The 10,139-nt window shown below is 43.1% G+C and overlaps 2 protein-coding genes across 9 annotated transcripts in view; one reads left to right on the top strand and one right to left on the bottom strand.

Annotated features, from left to right (window-relative positions):
• Positions 1 to 4,432, bottom strand: part of LOC122556197 (P2Y purinoceptor 12-like) — a 7,417-nt gene extending 2,985 nt beyond the window's left edge. Inside the window, exon 1 of the mRNA XM_043702743.1 lies at positions 4,396 to 4,432. The gene's annotated coding sequence lies outside the window, so the exon portion shown is untranslated. The remainder of the gene's footprint in view (positions 1 to 4,395) is intronic.
• Positions 1 to 10,139, top strand: part of LOC122556191 (mediator of RNA polymerase II transcription subunit 12-like protein) — a 609,874-nt gene that overhangs the window by 419,619 nt on the left and 180,116 nt on the right. The window lies entirely within an intron of this gene.

Here is a 10,139-nt window from a genome sequence, read left to right as displayed (position 1 = left end):
TCTCTCTCTCACTGTCTCTCTCTCTCTCTCTCTCACACTGTCTCTCTCTCACTCACCTCTCTCACACACACACACCTTTAAGACCCTGGGTTTGATTTTACCTTTTGTGCCAAGGAGTGTTTATGGGGATTGTTGCAAGTATTGGAAGCAGCATCATTAAGTTGGTACAATTTGTCGGGTTTTTGGAGAGGTTAAGTTATTCTGTATTCTGTTCTCTTTTGTTAGTGTTTCATTTGGTAATCTTGTAAATAAATTGTTTTGTTTACAACTACGCGGTTTGACCAATTATATCCTTCCTGGAATATCTGTGTTACACCTGCTTAAAACAACGAGATAAGTCAGGGTGGGCTACTTTCTTGAAATGTTTTGAGGGTGTCTGGCCTGGTCCATAACAGACTGCAATAAAAAGGTCTATCATTAACTGTAAATTGTCTCAGGATATGCTTGCAATGTTAGCACCACCAAATAACTGGCTCGGTTAAATCAACCCTTTGGTTTAGTTTCAACAAAACTAAGTGCTGTTTGAATTTGACATATGGAGATACCGAAAGAGTTACAAACAACATGATTGTTCCCAAGTGTGTGTTAATTAGGAAATGCAAAAGAAAGGTCTCACAACTTCTATGCTAATCAATGCACGTATTATAACAGGTAAACTCGTTTCATGATATACTTAGTTAAGTCAACAAAGAGACACCGGTTCACCTTGAGAATTTGTTGGGATTTGAACCTACCTTTCTTTGCTCTTTTAAGACACTAGCTTCATACGCCACTGCAGTTCTGAAGGCAAGTTGCCCTGTTACAGGTGTCGTTTTTAATGTGAGATGTTAAACAAAGACCCTGTATCTCGTCTCAAGTGGACACAGAAGATCCCATGACACTATTTTGGAACAGCTGGGCAGGTGCTCTCAGTAACTTGACACTCTGCCACTTATTCTTGAAAGAGATATGAAATGGCCGCATCCAGCATACAGGAAGAAAGACAGAAATAAAATCTTGCATATCGAGAGCATCAAGGCCACCAGATTTTTAGAAGTGTTTTCGAGTCATTGTTCTGATGTAGAAATATGGTGGCCAACTTGCACACAGCAAGCCTCCACATACAGCAGTGAGGCGATGATCAGATAATCTGGTTTGGAGATGTTGATTGAAGAAACAAAAGTTAGCCCATGTATCAAAGATGACTTTATTGTGCTTTCCTTCAAAAGAGTGCTACAAGGTCTTTTGCACACACCTGAGGAAGAAATGGTCAAGATTTTTCCTTGATCTCGTCCAAAAGATAGGACTTCTGAAGGCACAGCATCCCTCCAGTACTGCATTAGATTGTCATCTTGATATTGTACAAAGCTCTTCATTGGAACTTTGTGATAGGATGGGAGCGCTGTGAACTGAGGCACAGTGAGCACACATCAACCCTCAATAGAACAGAACATAAAGTTAACTTCAAAAACAAAAATTGTGGGAAACATTCAGCAGGTCTGGTAACATCAGTGGAGAGAATGTTTGGAAAATTATTTTGTGAGGTGGGGTGTCACTGGCTGGCCATCATTTCTTGCCCTTGAGAAGATGGCGGTGAGCTGCCTTCTTGAGCTGCCTTCTTGAGCTGCTGCAGTCTACCTGCTATGGATTGACCCACAAAGCCCTTACGGAGGGAATTCCAAGATTTTAACTTAGTGACAGTGATGGAATGGTGATACATTTCCAAGTCAGAATGGTGAGCGGCTTGGAAGGGAACTTGCAGGTGTCGTGTTCCAATGTATCTGCTGCCTTTATCCTTCTCACTGGAAGTGGTTGTGTGTTAAAAGGTGCTGTCTAAGGACCTTTTGGTTAATTTCTACAGTGCGTCTTGTAGGTAGTACAAGAGTGTCGGTAGTGGACGGAGTGGTTACTTGGTCATGTGGTGCCAATCAAGCAGGCTACTTATCCTGGATGATGTTAAGCTTCTTGAGTATCTTGATGGGTGTACCCATCCAGGCAAGTTGGGGGGGAGGTTTCCATTACACTCCTGACTTGTGCCTTATAGATGGTGGACAGGAGGGGAGTTACTCAAATATTCTGAGCTTCTGACCTGCTGTTGTAGGCACTGTGTTTATGTGGTGAGTCCAATTGAGTTTCTGGTCAATGATAACCCCCAGAATGTTGAGAGTGAGGGGTTCAGTGACGGCAACATTGTTGAATGTCAAGGGGCATACCCTTGGACATTATGGGCAATTTAGCACGGCCAACCCACAGTGAGACAACAAGGGCATAAATGTGCTGTCTCCAAACCAGAATTGAAAGCAAATGTAGAGCAACTGAAATGAAAACACAAAGTTGCTGAGGAGAGAGAAAGCAGAGTTAAAGTTTCTAGTTCAGCACTTTGTTTTTATTTCAGAGCTCCAATATCAGCAAAACTCTGCTTTTTTATGTGGAATCATTAAACTTTGCAATATTTTCTGAGGTGGTAATGACCCCATCTTTGTCTGAAGTTGAATGAGAGGAAGCGTGACCAGAGAGATGGAAACTAATTGATTGTTGAAGCTGACTCCTCAATGGCCCTGTTACGTGAAACAAACTCTTTTTGATCTTTGGAAAGTTTTAATTGTAGATGTTTTTAGTTAACTTAATCTGAGAAGTTATGTCATACCATGGAGCAGGTAGGTCTTGAAACCAGGCCTGCTATACCAGAGGTAGTGTCACTGTTCAAGTTCACAGCATGGTGGAGTAACAAACCTGTGTGCTCCAAAACACTGTGTTGCTTAATTTGGCTTCAAATTTGCAACCTCTTACAGTACAATGCACTTTAGCCCAAGGGGCTTATGCTGCACAACTCGTGCAGAGGAAATTGAGAAACCGGCTTAACCAAGTCTATTCGGGCTCCACAGTATTGAAGATCGGCAAAGTTTCATGAAGTGAAACCTCACCTCTCTGAACTCCATGTTCTTGTTGTCTGATGTAACTCACAAGAAGCCTCTAGATATCATATGGAGAGTACGGAGAGTGTTTTCTTCTTTGTTGTGAGATTGGCCATTTTATCTGTTATATAAGCAACACATTCGAGCGAGGAAGAATTCTGTTTATTTTGTGTGTTTGAGTTGCATTGCGAGTGCCTCTGTACATCCACCAATTATGGCAGGCATTTTCAATGGTGGTGTACTATGATCTGCACATGGTCTGTCATTGTGCATTAATTTTAATCCTGTATCTCAGTCTGCTAAGGATCTAACTTGCTGGTAATACCGTACTTCCAGGATAGCTCATGTCCCAAAGAGATCTCCTTGAAGCCTATATCTCTTGAAGATTACTGTTGCTGTCTGAAAAGTGGACTAAGTCCTCGTGTGCCAATCACATTGCTGTATCTGTGTCAACCTCAAGAGGAATTCTGCTGTTCCCGATCCCTTGGTTAGCTGTATACTCCTGAATCTAGCAATTGTACAAATTGATATCTACACTTTCAGGTTTTAACTTTCTTAACTGTGAAACTGTTTTTTCTTCTGCTTTTGTCTTTGTGTGTAAGTGAGAGAGCGAAATTGCAAGGATGACCTTGGGTTTGAATGTAAATGAACAATACTCTTGATTTAAAACTGAGAGGGAGTTTGCTGCAGCTGAAAAAAAGATGACTTCACAAATGGGTTTTTGAAAAACACGCTGCAGCCTGTCTCCAAATGGACAAAAGGTGAGGAAAGTAAGCAAGGTCCATGTTGCCTTTTGCTACTGGGCCATTTTACTTGGAGCTTCTCAAAATCTAACAAGCATCATTCAGATCATACATCTCGCTTCAGCATCCTCTGAAGTTAGCCCCAACAATACTGCATTCACATTATGCTCTTAATGGTCGATCACCTGTTGTGTATTATGGTTGGCTCTCACTCTGTCTTTTGATAAAATGCAATGCAATTGCCAAACTGACCAGATCTGTCCTGAGAATCTTAAATCCTTCAATATTTCCCACATGCTTTGAGAATTTAGCACACTACTCTCTGGAGTTTAGTCAGATCTGAAGTCAGGCTTTGAGCTCATGATTTGTTATGTGCTGTCCTCCATAACTGCATACATTGTTACCTTTGAGTATGCCCCTTGCCTGTATTATGTTCTCCAATAGCTTTGTTATGTTCTGCAATTAAGTCCTCCTTTCCACAGATGATTGCAGGCATGTGCTGTATCTCCGCTCAAACACTCCAAACCAGAAGGAGGCAATTATTCTGCCTGCCCCCAAATAATACCCTTGTATCTCAACATTAATTTGATATTTACATTGAAAAATCATGTGAAGATTATGCAAATTTCATTGTTCAAAAATGGTCCTTTACCTGCACAGTAGCCCCACCCACCTGTGGGTGATACCTTCCAAAACCTACCGTGGAAGTCTGAAACCGCGGATAGGAGCGAACCCATTCATTTAAGTGGGAAACTTACCTTCCCAGCGGCCCCTTGGTCCCTGGTGCAGGAAGGTTCCCTGCAATATGTTCGGGCTGCGGTAAACCATGGGTAACTGAAACCACGGAAAATGATTCCGCAGATACGGTGTATAATTCTCTGCAGTTTGAGGAAGTCTTTCACAGTCATGTGGTGCAATGCTCCCACGTTTCTGTAATTTGCCATTAAGTTTCAAAAAGGTTTCATCATGATGCAGGGAACAGGTCAAAAAACATAATCAATGATAATGAAGGGCATCAGCATTCATAATTTATGTAGTCACCACACTCGCCAAGGGATTAATAAGTCTGTTCAAGAAATTGTCACGGAAAATAGTGCATTTTCTGATCCACTGCAGTGGAAGAAATGTAACCCTTGCATTTTTGGTGCTTCTCACAATGTTCCCTCTAAGATTAGATTCCCCACAGTGTGGAAACAGGCCCTTCGGCCCAACCAGTCCACACTGACCCTCCAAAGAGTAACCCACCCAGACCCATTTCCCTCTGACTAATGCACCTAACACTATGGGCAATTTAGCATGGCCAATTCACCTGACCTGCACATGGGAGGAAACTGGAGCACCTGGAGGAAACCCACGCAGACACAGGGAGAATGTGTAAACTCCACACAGACAGTCTGCCCGAGGCTGGAACAGAACCTGGGACCCTGGTGCTGTGAGGCAGCAGTGCTAACCACTGAGCCACCGTGCCGCCCATAAGTATTCTGAAGGGGGCACCCGGATATTCAAAATTTCTGTCAAACAGAATTCTCATGAAAAATGAGAACACAAATTTCTTCAGGCACCATTTGGCCCATTGAATTTATGGCTCCTCACTGCAACAGCACTTCATCAAGTCCATTCACTGGAGCCCTGCAATTGTCTGCCCCAAGTACTGAACTAAAGCTCTTGCGAAAGCCATTAATGAATCTACCTTCACACCCTTTTCAAGCTAAACATTCCATATCACCACAACACCCTGCATTTAAACAAAACGTTTTCTTGTTGCATTGAGTTTTCTTGCCTTTTCCATTAAACCTGGGTCCTCTGGTTTTACACCCTTCTGCCAATGTCAATAGTTCCTCTTTCTCTGCTCTGCTGAGATCCCTCGTGACTTTGTACATCTCTATCAAATCTCCTCTGAGCCTTCTCTGCTCAGAGGAGAGTTAGTCTGGCTTCTTCAATTTCACTGTGTAGCTGAAGCACCTCACCTCTGGAACCGTTCACACCAGTCTTTTCTGCCCTTCCTTTCAGGGCTCTGTAATGCTGGGGCTTCCTTTGGAATCAAGAATTATAAAGTAGGTAGACAAATAGTGAATCTGAACAGGAATACTTCATTAACAATGCTGACACCTCCTCAGCCAGTTCTACACTAGACCCAAGCTCCCCTCCTCCCAGTCACCTGACCAGCTTTCTTAAAGAGACAGCACCCTCAACTACATACCCAACAGACTCCATGCCCATTCTAAAATGTAGTGCCCAGAATTAGGCATTAACTCTCATTGTGACAAAACCAGTGCTTTCGAAAGGTTTATCATAATCTTCTGTACTTTATGCTTGTAAAGTCCTGATGAGTCTGTCCATGTAGCTCTGTAATTTTTTTATTCTTTATTTATAAGCCTCTGTTTGCTGTTTCTTCCAAAAGAATCACTTCACACTTGTCTGCATTAACCTTCATGTGCCACTTGTATGTCTTTTTCCAAGTTTATGAGGCCTTTATCAATGTTCTCCCCAACCTTTGCTGCACCTTCCAGTTCTGTAGCAGGTGATTCTTTTCTAGTCCATGTTGTCATTAGTGCAAACAGCAGCAGCGCCTTTCTCATACTGACTCCTGAGAAACTCCCCTCTGATTCAAGAAGCGACCATTTACCAATGTTCTGTTCACTGGTCTTAGGTCAGTTTTATATTCATCCTATTATTGTCCCTTTTATTCAACAATGTTGAATTTTACTGATAAGCTGTCAAATACCTTTTGGATGTCCCTACGTCACATCAACCACATTATTCATAAGAACCATTCGATCATAAGATATAGGAACAGGAATAGCCATTTTGTCCCTCAAGCACTTCCGCCATTCAATAGGATCATGGCTTATATGACATTACTCACATAATGATTTGGAGATGCCGGTGTTGGACTGGGGTGGACAAAGTTAAAAATAACACAACAACAGGTTATAGTCCAACAGGTTTATTTGGAAGCACAAGCTTTCAGAGCACTGCTCCTTCATCAGGCGGTTGTCCACTTTCCCTCCCTCTCCCTGTAATCCTCGATTCCCTGACTCATCAATAATCTATCTCAGCCTTAAAAATAGACAGGGACAATGCTGTCTGTGGCAAGGAATTCCAAAGACAGCCTGTGAGGGAAGAAATTCCTGCTCATCTCAACCTTAAATTGGTGCGGCTTTATTCTGAGACTATGCCCTCTGGTCCTAGACACCCTCATGAGGGAAACACCCTCTCAGCATTGACCCTGTCAAATCCCTTAGAATCCTAACAAAAACAGAAGTTGCTGGAAAAGCTCAGTAGGTCTGGCAGCATCTATGAAGAGAAATCAGAGTTAATGTTTTGGGTCTGTGACCCTTCGTCAGAACTCCTTAGAATCCTATCTGTTTCAATGAGATCACCTCTCATTCTTCTCAACTCCAATGAGAGCAACCTTCTCTTTTGCCTTATCGAGACTCAGTCAAGTTAATTAAACACCATGCATTTTCAACAAAATTTTCATGCATGCCTTCCCTAATTAATTCACCTTTACCTAAATGCACCCTGTTTTCTTTTGAGTCATAATTTCTCAAATTTGTTCAATCACAGAGCTAAAACAGACTGGTCAGTTCTTTATCCCTGCACCCTCTTTTTGCACACAAATAAAACATGTCTAACTTCTAAGGAGGATTGGGAGATTATGGCCAGTACCTGTACAGTTTTCAACTTTATTTTCCTCTGTACTCTGGAGTATATCCCATCTGGTCCTGGTGAATTCTTACTCCAGCAGGTGTTTTGCAATACTTTCTGTTGTACACACTGTGTTTACGTTCCTTAATTGTCCAATGATGTTCTCTGTCAAGGCAATGCAATTATATTAATTTCTCCTTATTTCTGTGCCTTTTTCCTGAGGACGTTTGCCCTAGCTCTCCATACATAACCACTTGCACCTGCTTACCCTCCTTAGCATCTTGAACGAAGACTACTTGACTATGGATTTATCCAATATCCAGGGTGGTGTTTTAAAAGATAGTGACACGACTTGCCTCACGTAGAATAACGTAATGTATTGTCTCCTGAATATTTGTCTTCGATTAGATTATCTACAGTGTGGAAACAGGCCCTTCGGCCCAACCAGTCCACACCCAACCCTCCAAAGAGTAACCGACCCAGACCTATTTCCCTCTGACTAATGCACCTAGCACTTTGGACGATTTAGCATGGCCAATTCACTTACCCTGCGCATCTTTGGACTGTGGGAGGAAACCCACGCAGACACTGGGTGAATGTGTAAACTCCACACAGACAGTCACCCAAGGCTGGAATTGAACCTGGGGCCCTGGTTCTGTGAGGCTGCAGTGCTAACCACTGAGCCACAGTGCCGCCCTAATCCACTGTTTTCTGCTTTATTAATCTTGACTAATAATGTCTTATTTTGCTGTGAATCTTGGTGAATCTTGGTTCCTGTAGCTGTCGCGAGTGTGGTGCTGGAAAAGCACAGCAAGTCAGGCAGCATCCGAGGTGCAGGAGAATCGACATTTCAGGCGTAAGCCCTTCATCAGGAATGTGAAGGTCTTCCTTCACCACACTCTCGACTCTGATCTCCAGCATCTGCAGTCCTCACTTTCTCCAGTAGCTGTCATTGTGATTCTTTCTGTGCAACCTTATATGTACAAAAGTGATCCAAACTTCATTTCCTTAGTGTACTAGAATTCCACATTTCCACATTTTTGTGTGTTAGTTCCTCAAGCTATATCTAAAAACCTGGAACAGAAACAGACGATTGGCCGTGGGTGAGGCTGTGATTAGATTTGATTTGATTAGATTCCCTACAGTGTGGAAATAGGCCCTTCAGCCCAACCAGTCCACACCGACCCTCTGAAGAGTAACCCACCCAGAACCTTTTCCCTCTGACTAATGCACCTAACGCTATGGGCAATTTAGCATGGCCAATTCATCTAACCTGCACATCTTTGGACTGTGGGAGGAAACCGGAGGAAACCCACGTAGACCCTAGGAGAATGTGCAAACTCCACACAGACAGTTGCCCGAGGCTGGGATCGAACCTGGGGCCCTGGCGCTGTGAGGCAGCAGTGCTAGCCACTGTGCTAGATTTCTGTTTCAGATGCTTTCTACAAATTCTTCGCAAATTTTTGCTCACAAGTGTCTGACTTTCCTAACGTATAAACAGGGTTCAAATTGTCGCCAATTATTTATGAATTGAATAGTGTTGAATATTCTTTTAATCCTGATGGGCAAGGGAGTGAAAGATTATCGGGGCGGGTGGGAGGTAGGGAATGTGGATTTAAGGCTCAAATCAGATCATTTAGAATCTTATTGAATGGCAGAGCAGGCTTGATGAGCTGATCTCCAGCATCTGCAGTACCACACTCTTGGCTCTGATCAATCCAGCATCTGCAGTCCTCACTTTCTCTTAGTTGATTTTAACCTTACTGCGAATCTTCTTCCAAGGATGCCTACCTTGAAGAAGTTCTCCTCCTCTCTCTACAAGGATCTCAATGAGTCTCTCTCTCTCTCACTGCAACCCACAGGTCATCTCCTCTGTCCTGAAACTCTTCAGCCACATTCTGAAAATAGACTCGCTCTCAGCTACCTCCTGCAAACCCAACCCTACCTCCCTTTCCCCACCTCCCTTCCCATTTATCTCTCCACCCCCAAGGCTCACAGCCTCATTCCTGATGAAGGGCTTTTGCCCAAAACATCGATTCTCCTGCTCCTTGAATGCTGCCTGACCAGCTATGCTTTTCCAGCATCGCTCTGTTGGCTCTGATCTCCAGCATCTGCAGTACTCACTTTCGCCTTGATGGGCTGAATGGCCTACTCCTTATTTATATGGTCATGCCTTATAAATGTGACAATGCTGTCACTTTAAGAAGTTATTTTGTCCTGGTTTTTGTTTTGAAGAGAAGTTGTAAGGCAGAGGTGACTAGCTGTTTCTAAGAAAGTAAGCCGTTTGTGAGATCTTGGCTTTTTTTAAAAATTGGAACAATGAAAGGAGCCTGGGTGTGGCCAGCTCTCTCAGACCTGGCTTTCTAGTTTTTACTTAGCTTTTAGGTTGAGGTTTAAGCAGAGGCTGTTGGGGTCTTAAACAAGTTGGAGGCTTCAGTCAATGTCTCTTGCCTGCTACACTCTCTGAATTTTTTTCTTGATATGTTTTCCCTCCTGGATTGGAGAACTGCATGGAAGGTTTGAGCTGTGGGGAGAGGCTGAATAGGCTGGGGCTGTTTTTCCCTGGAGCATCAGAGGCTGAGGGGTGGCCTTATAGAGGTTTATAAAATCATAAGGGGCATGGATAGGATCATTAGTCAAGGTCTTTTTTTCCCAGGTTAGGGGAGTCCGAAACTAGAGGGCATAGACTTAGGGTGAGCAGGGATAGATAGAGGGTGCTGTGTGGAATGAGCTGCCCAAGGTAGTGGTGGAGGCTGGTACAATTAAAACATTTAAAAGGCATCTGACTAGGAAGGGTTTAGAAGGATATGGGCCAAGTACTAGCAAATGGGACGAGATTGATATAGGATAT

The sequence above is a fragment of the Chiloscyllium plagiosum genome, chromosome 13 (genome assembly GCF_004010195.1).
Source record: "Chiloscyllium plagiosum isolate BGI_BamShark_2017 chromosome 13, ASM401019v2, whole genome shotgun sequence".
NCBI lineage: Eukaryota > Metazoa > Chordata > Chondrichthyes > Orectolobiformes > Hemiscylliidae > Chiloscyllium > Chiloscyllium plagiosum.
This window is presented reverse-complemented; position numbering and strand designations above follow the sequence as displayed.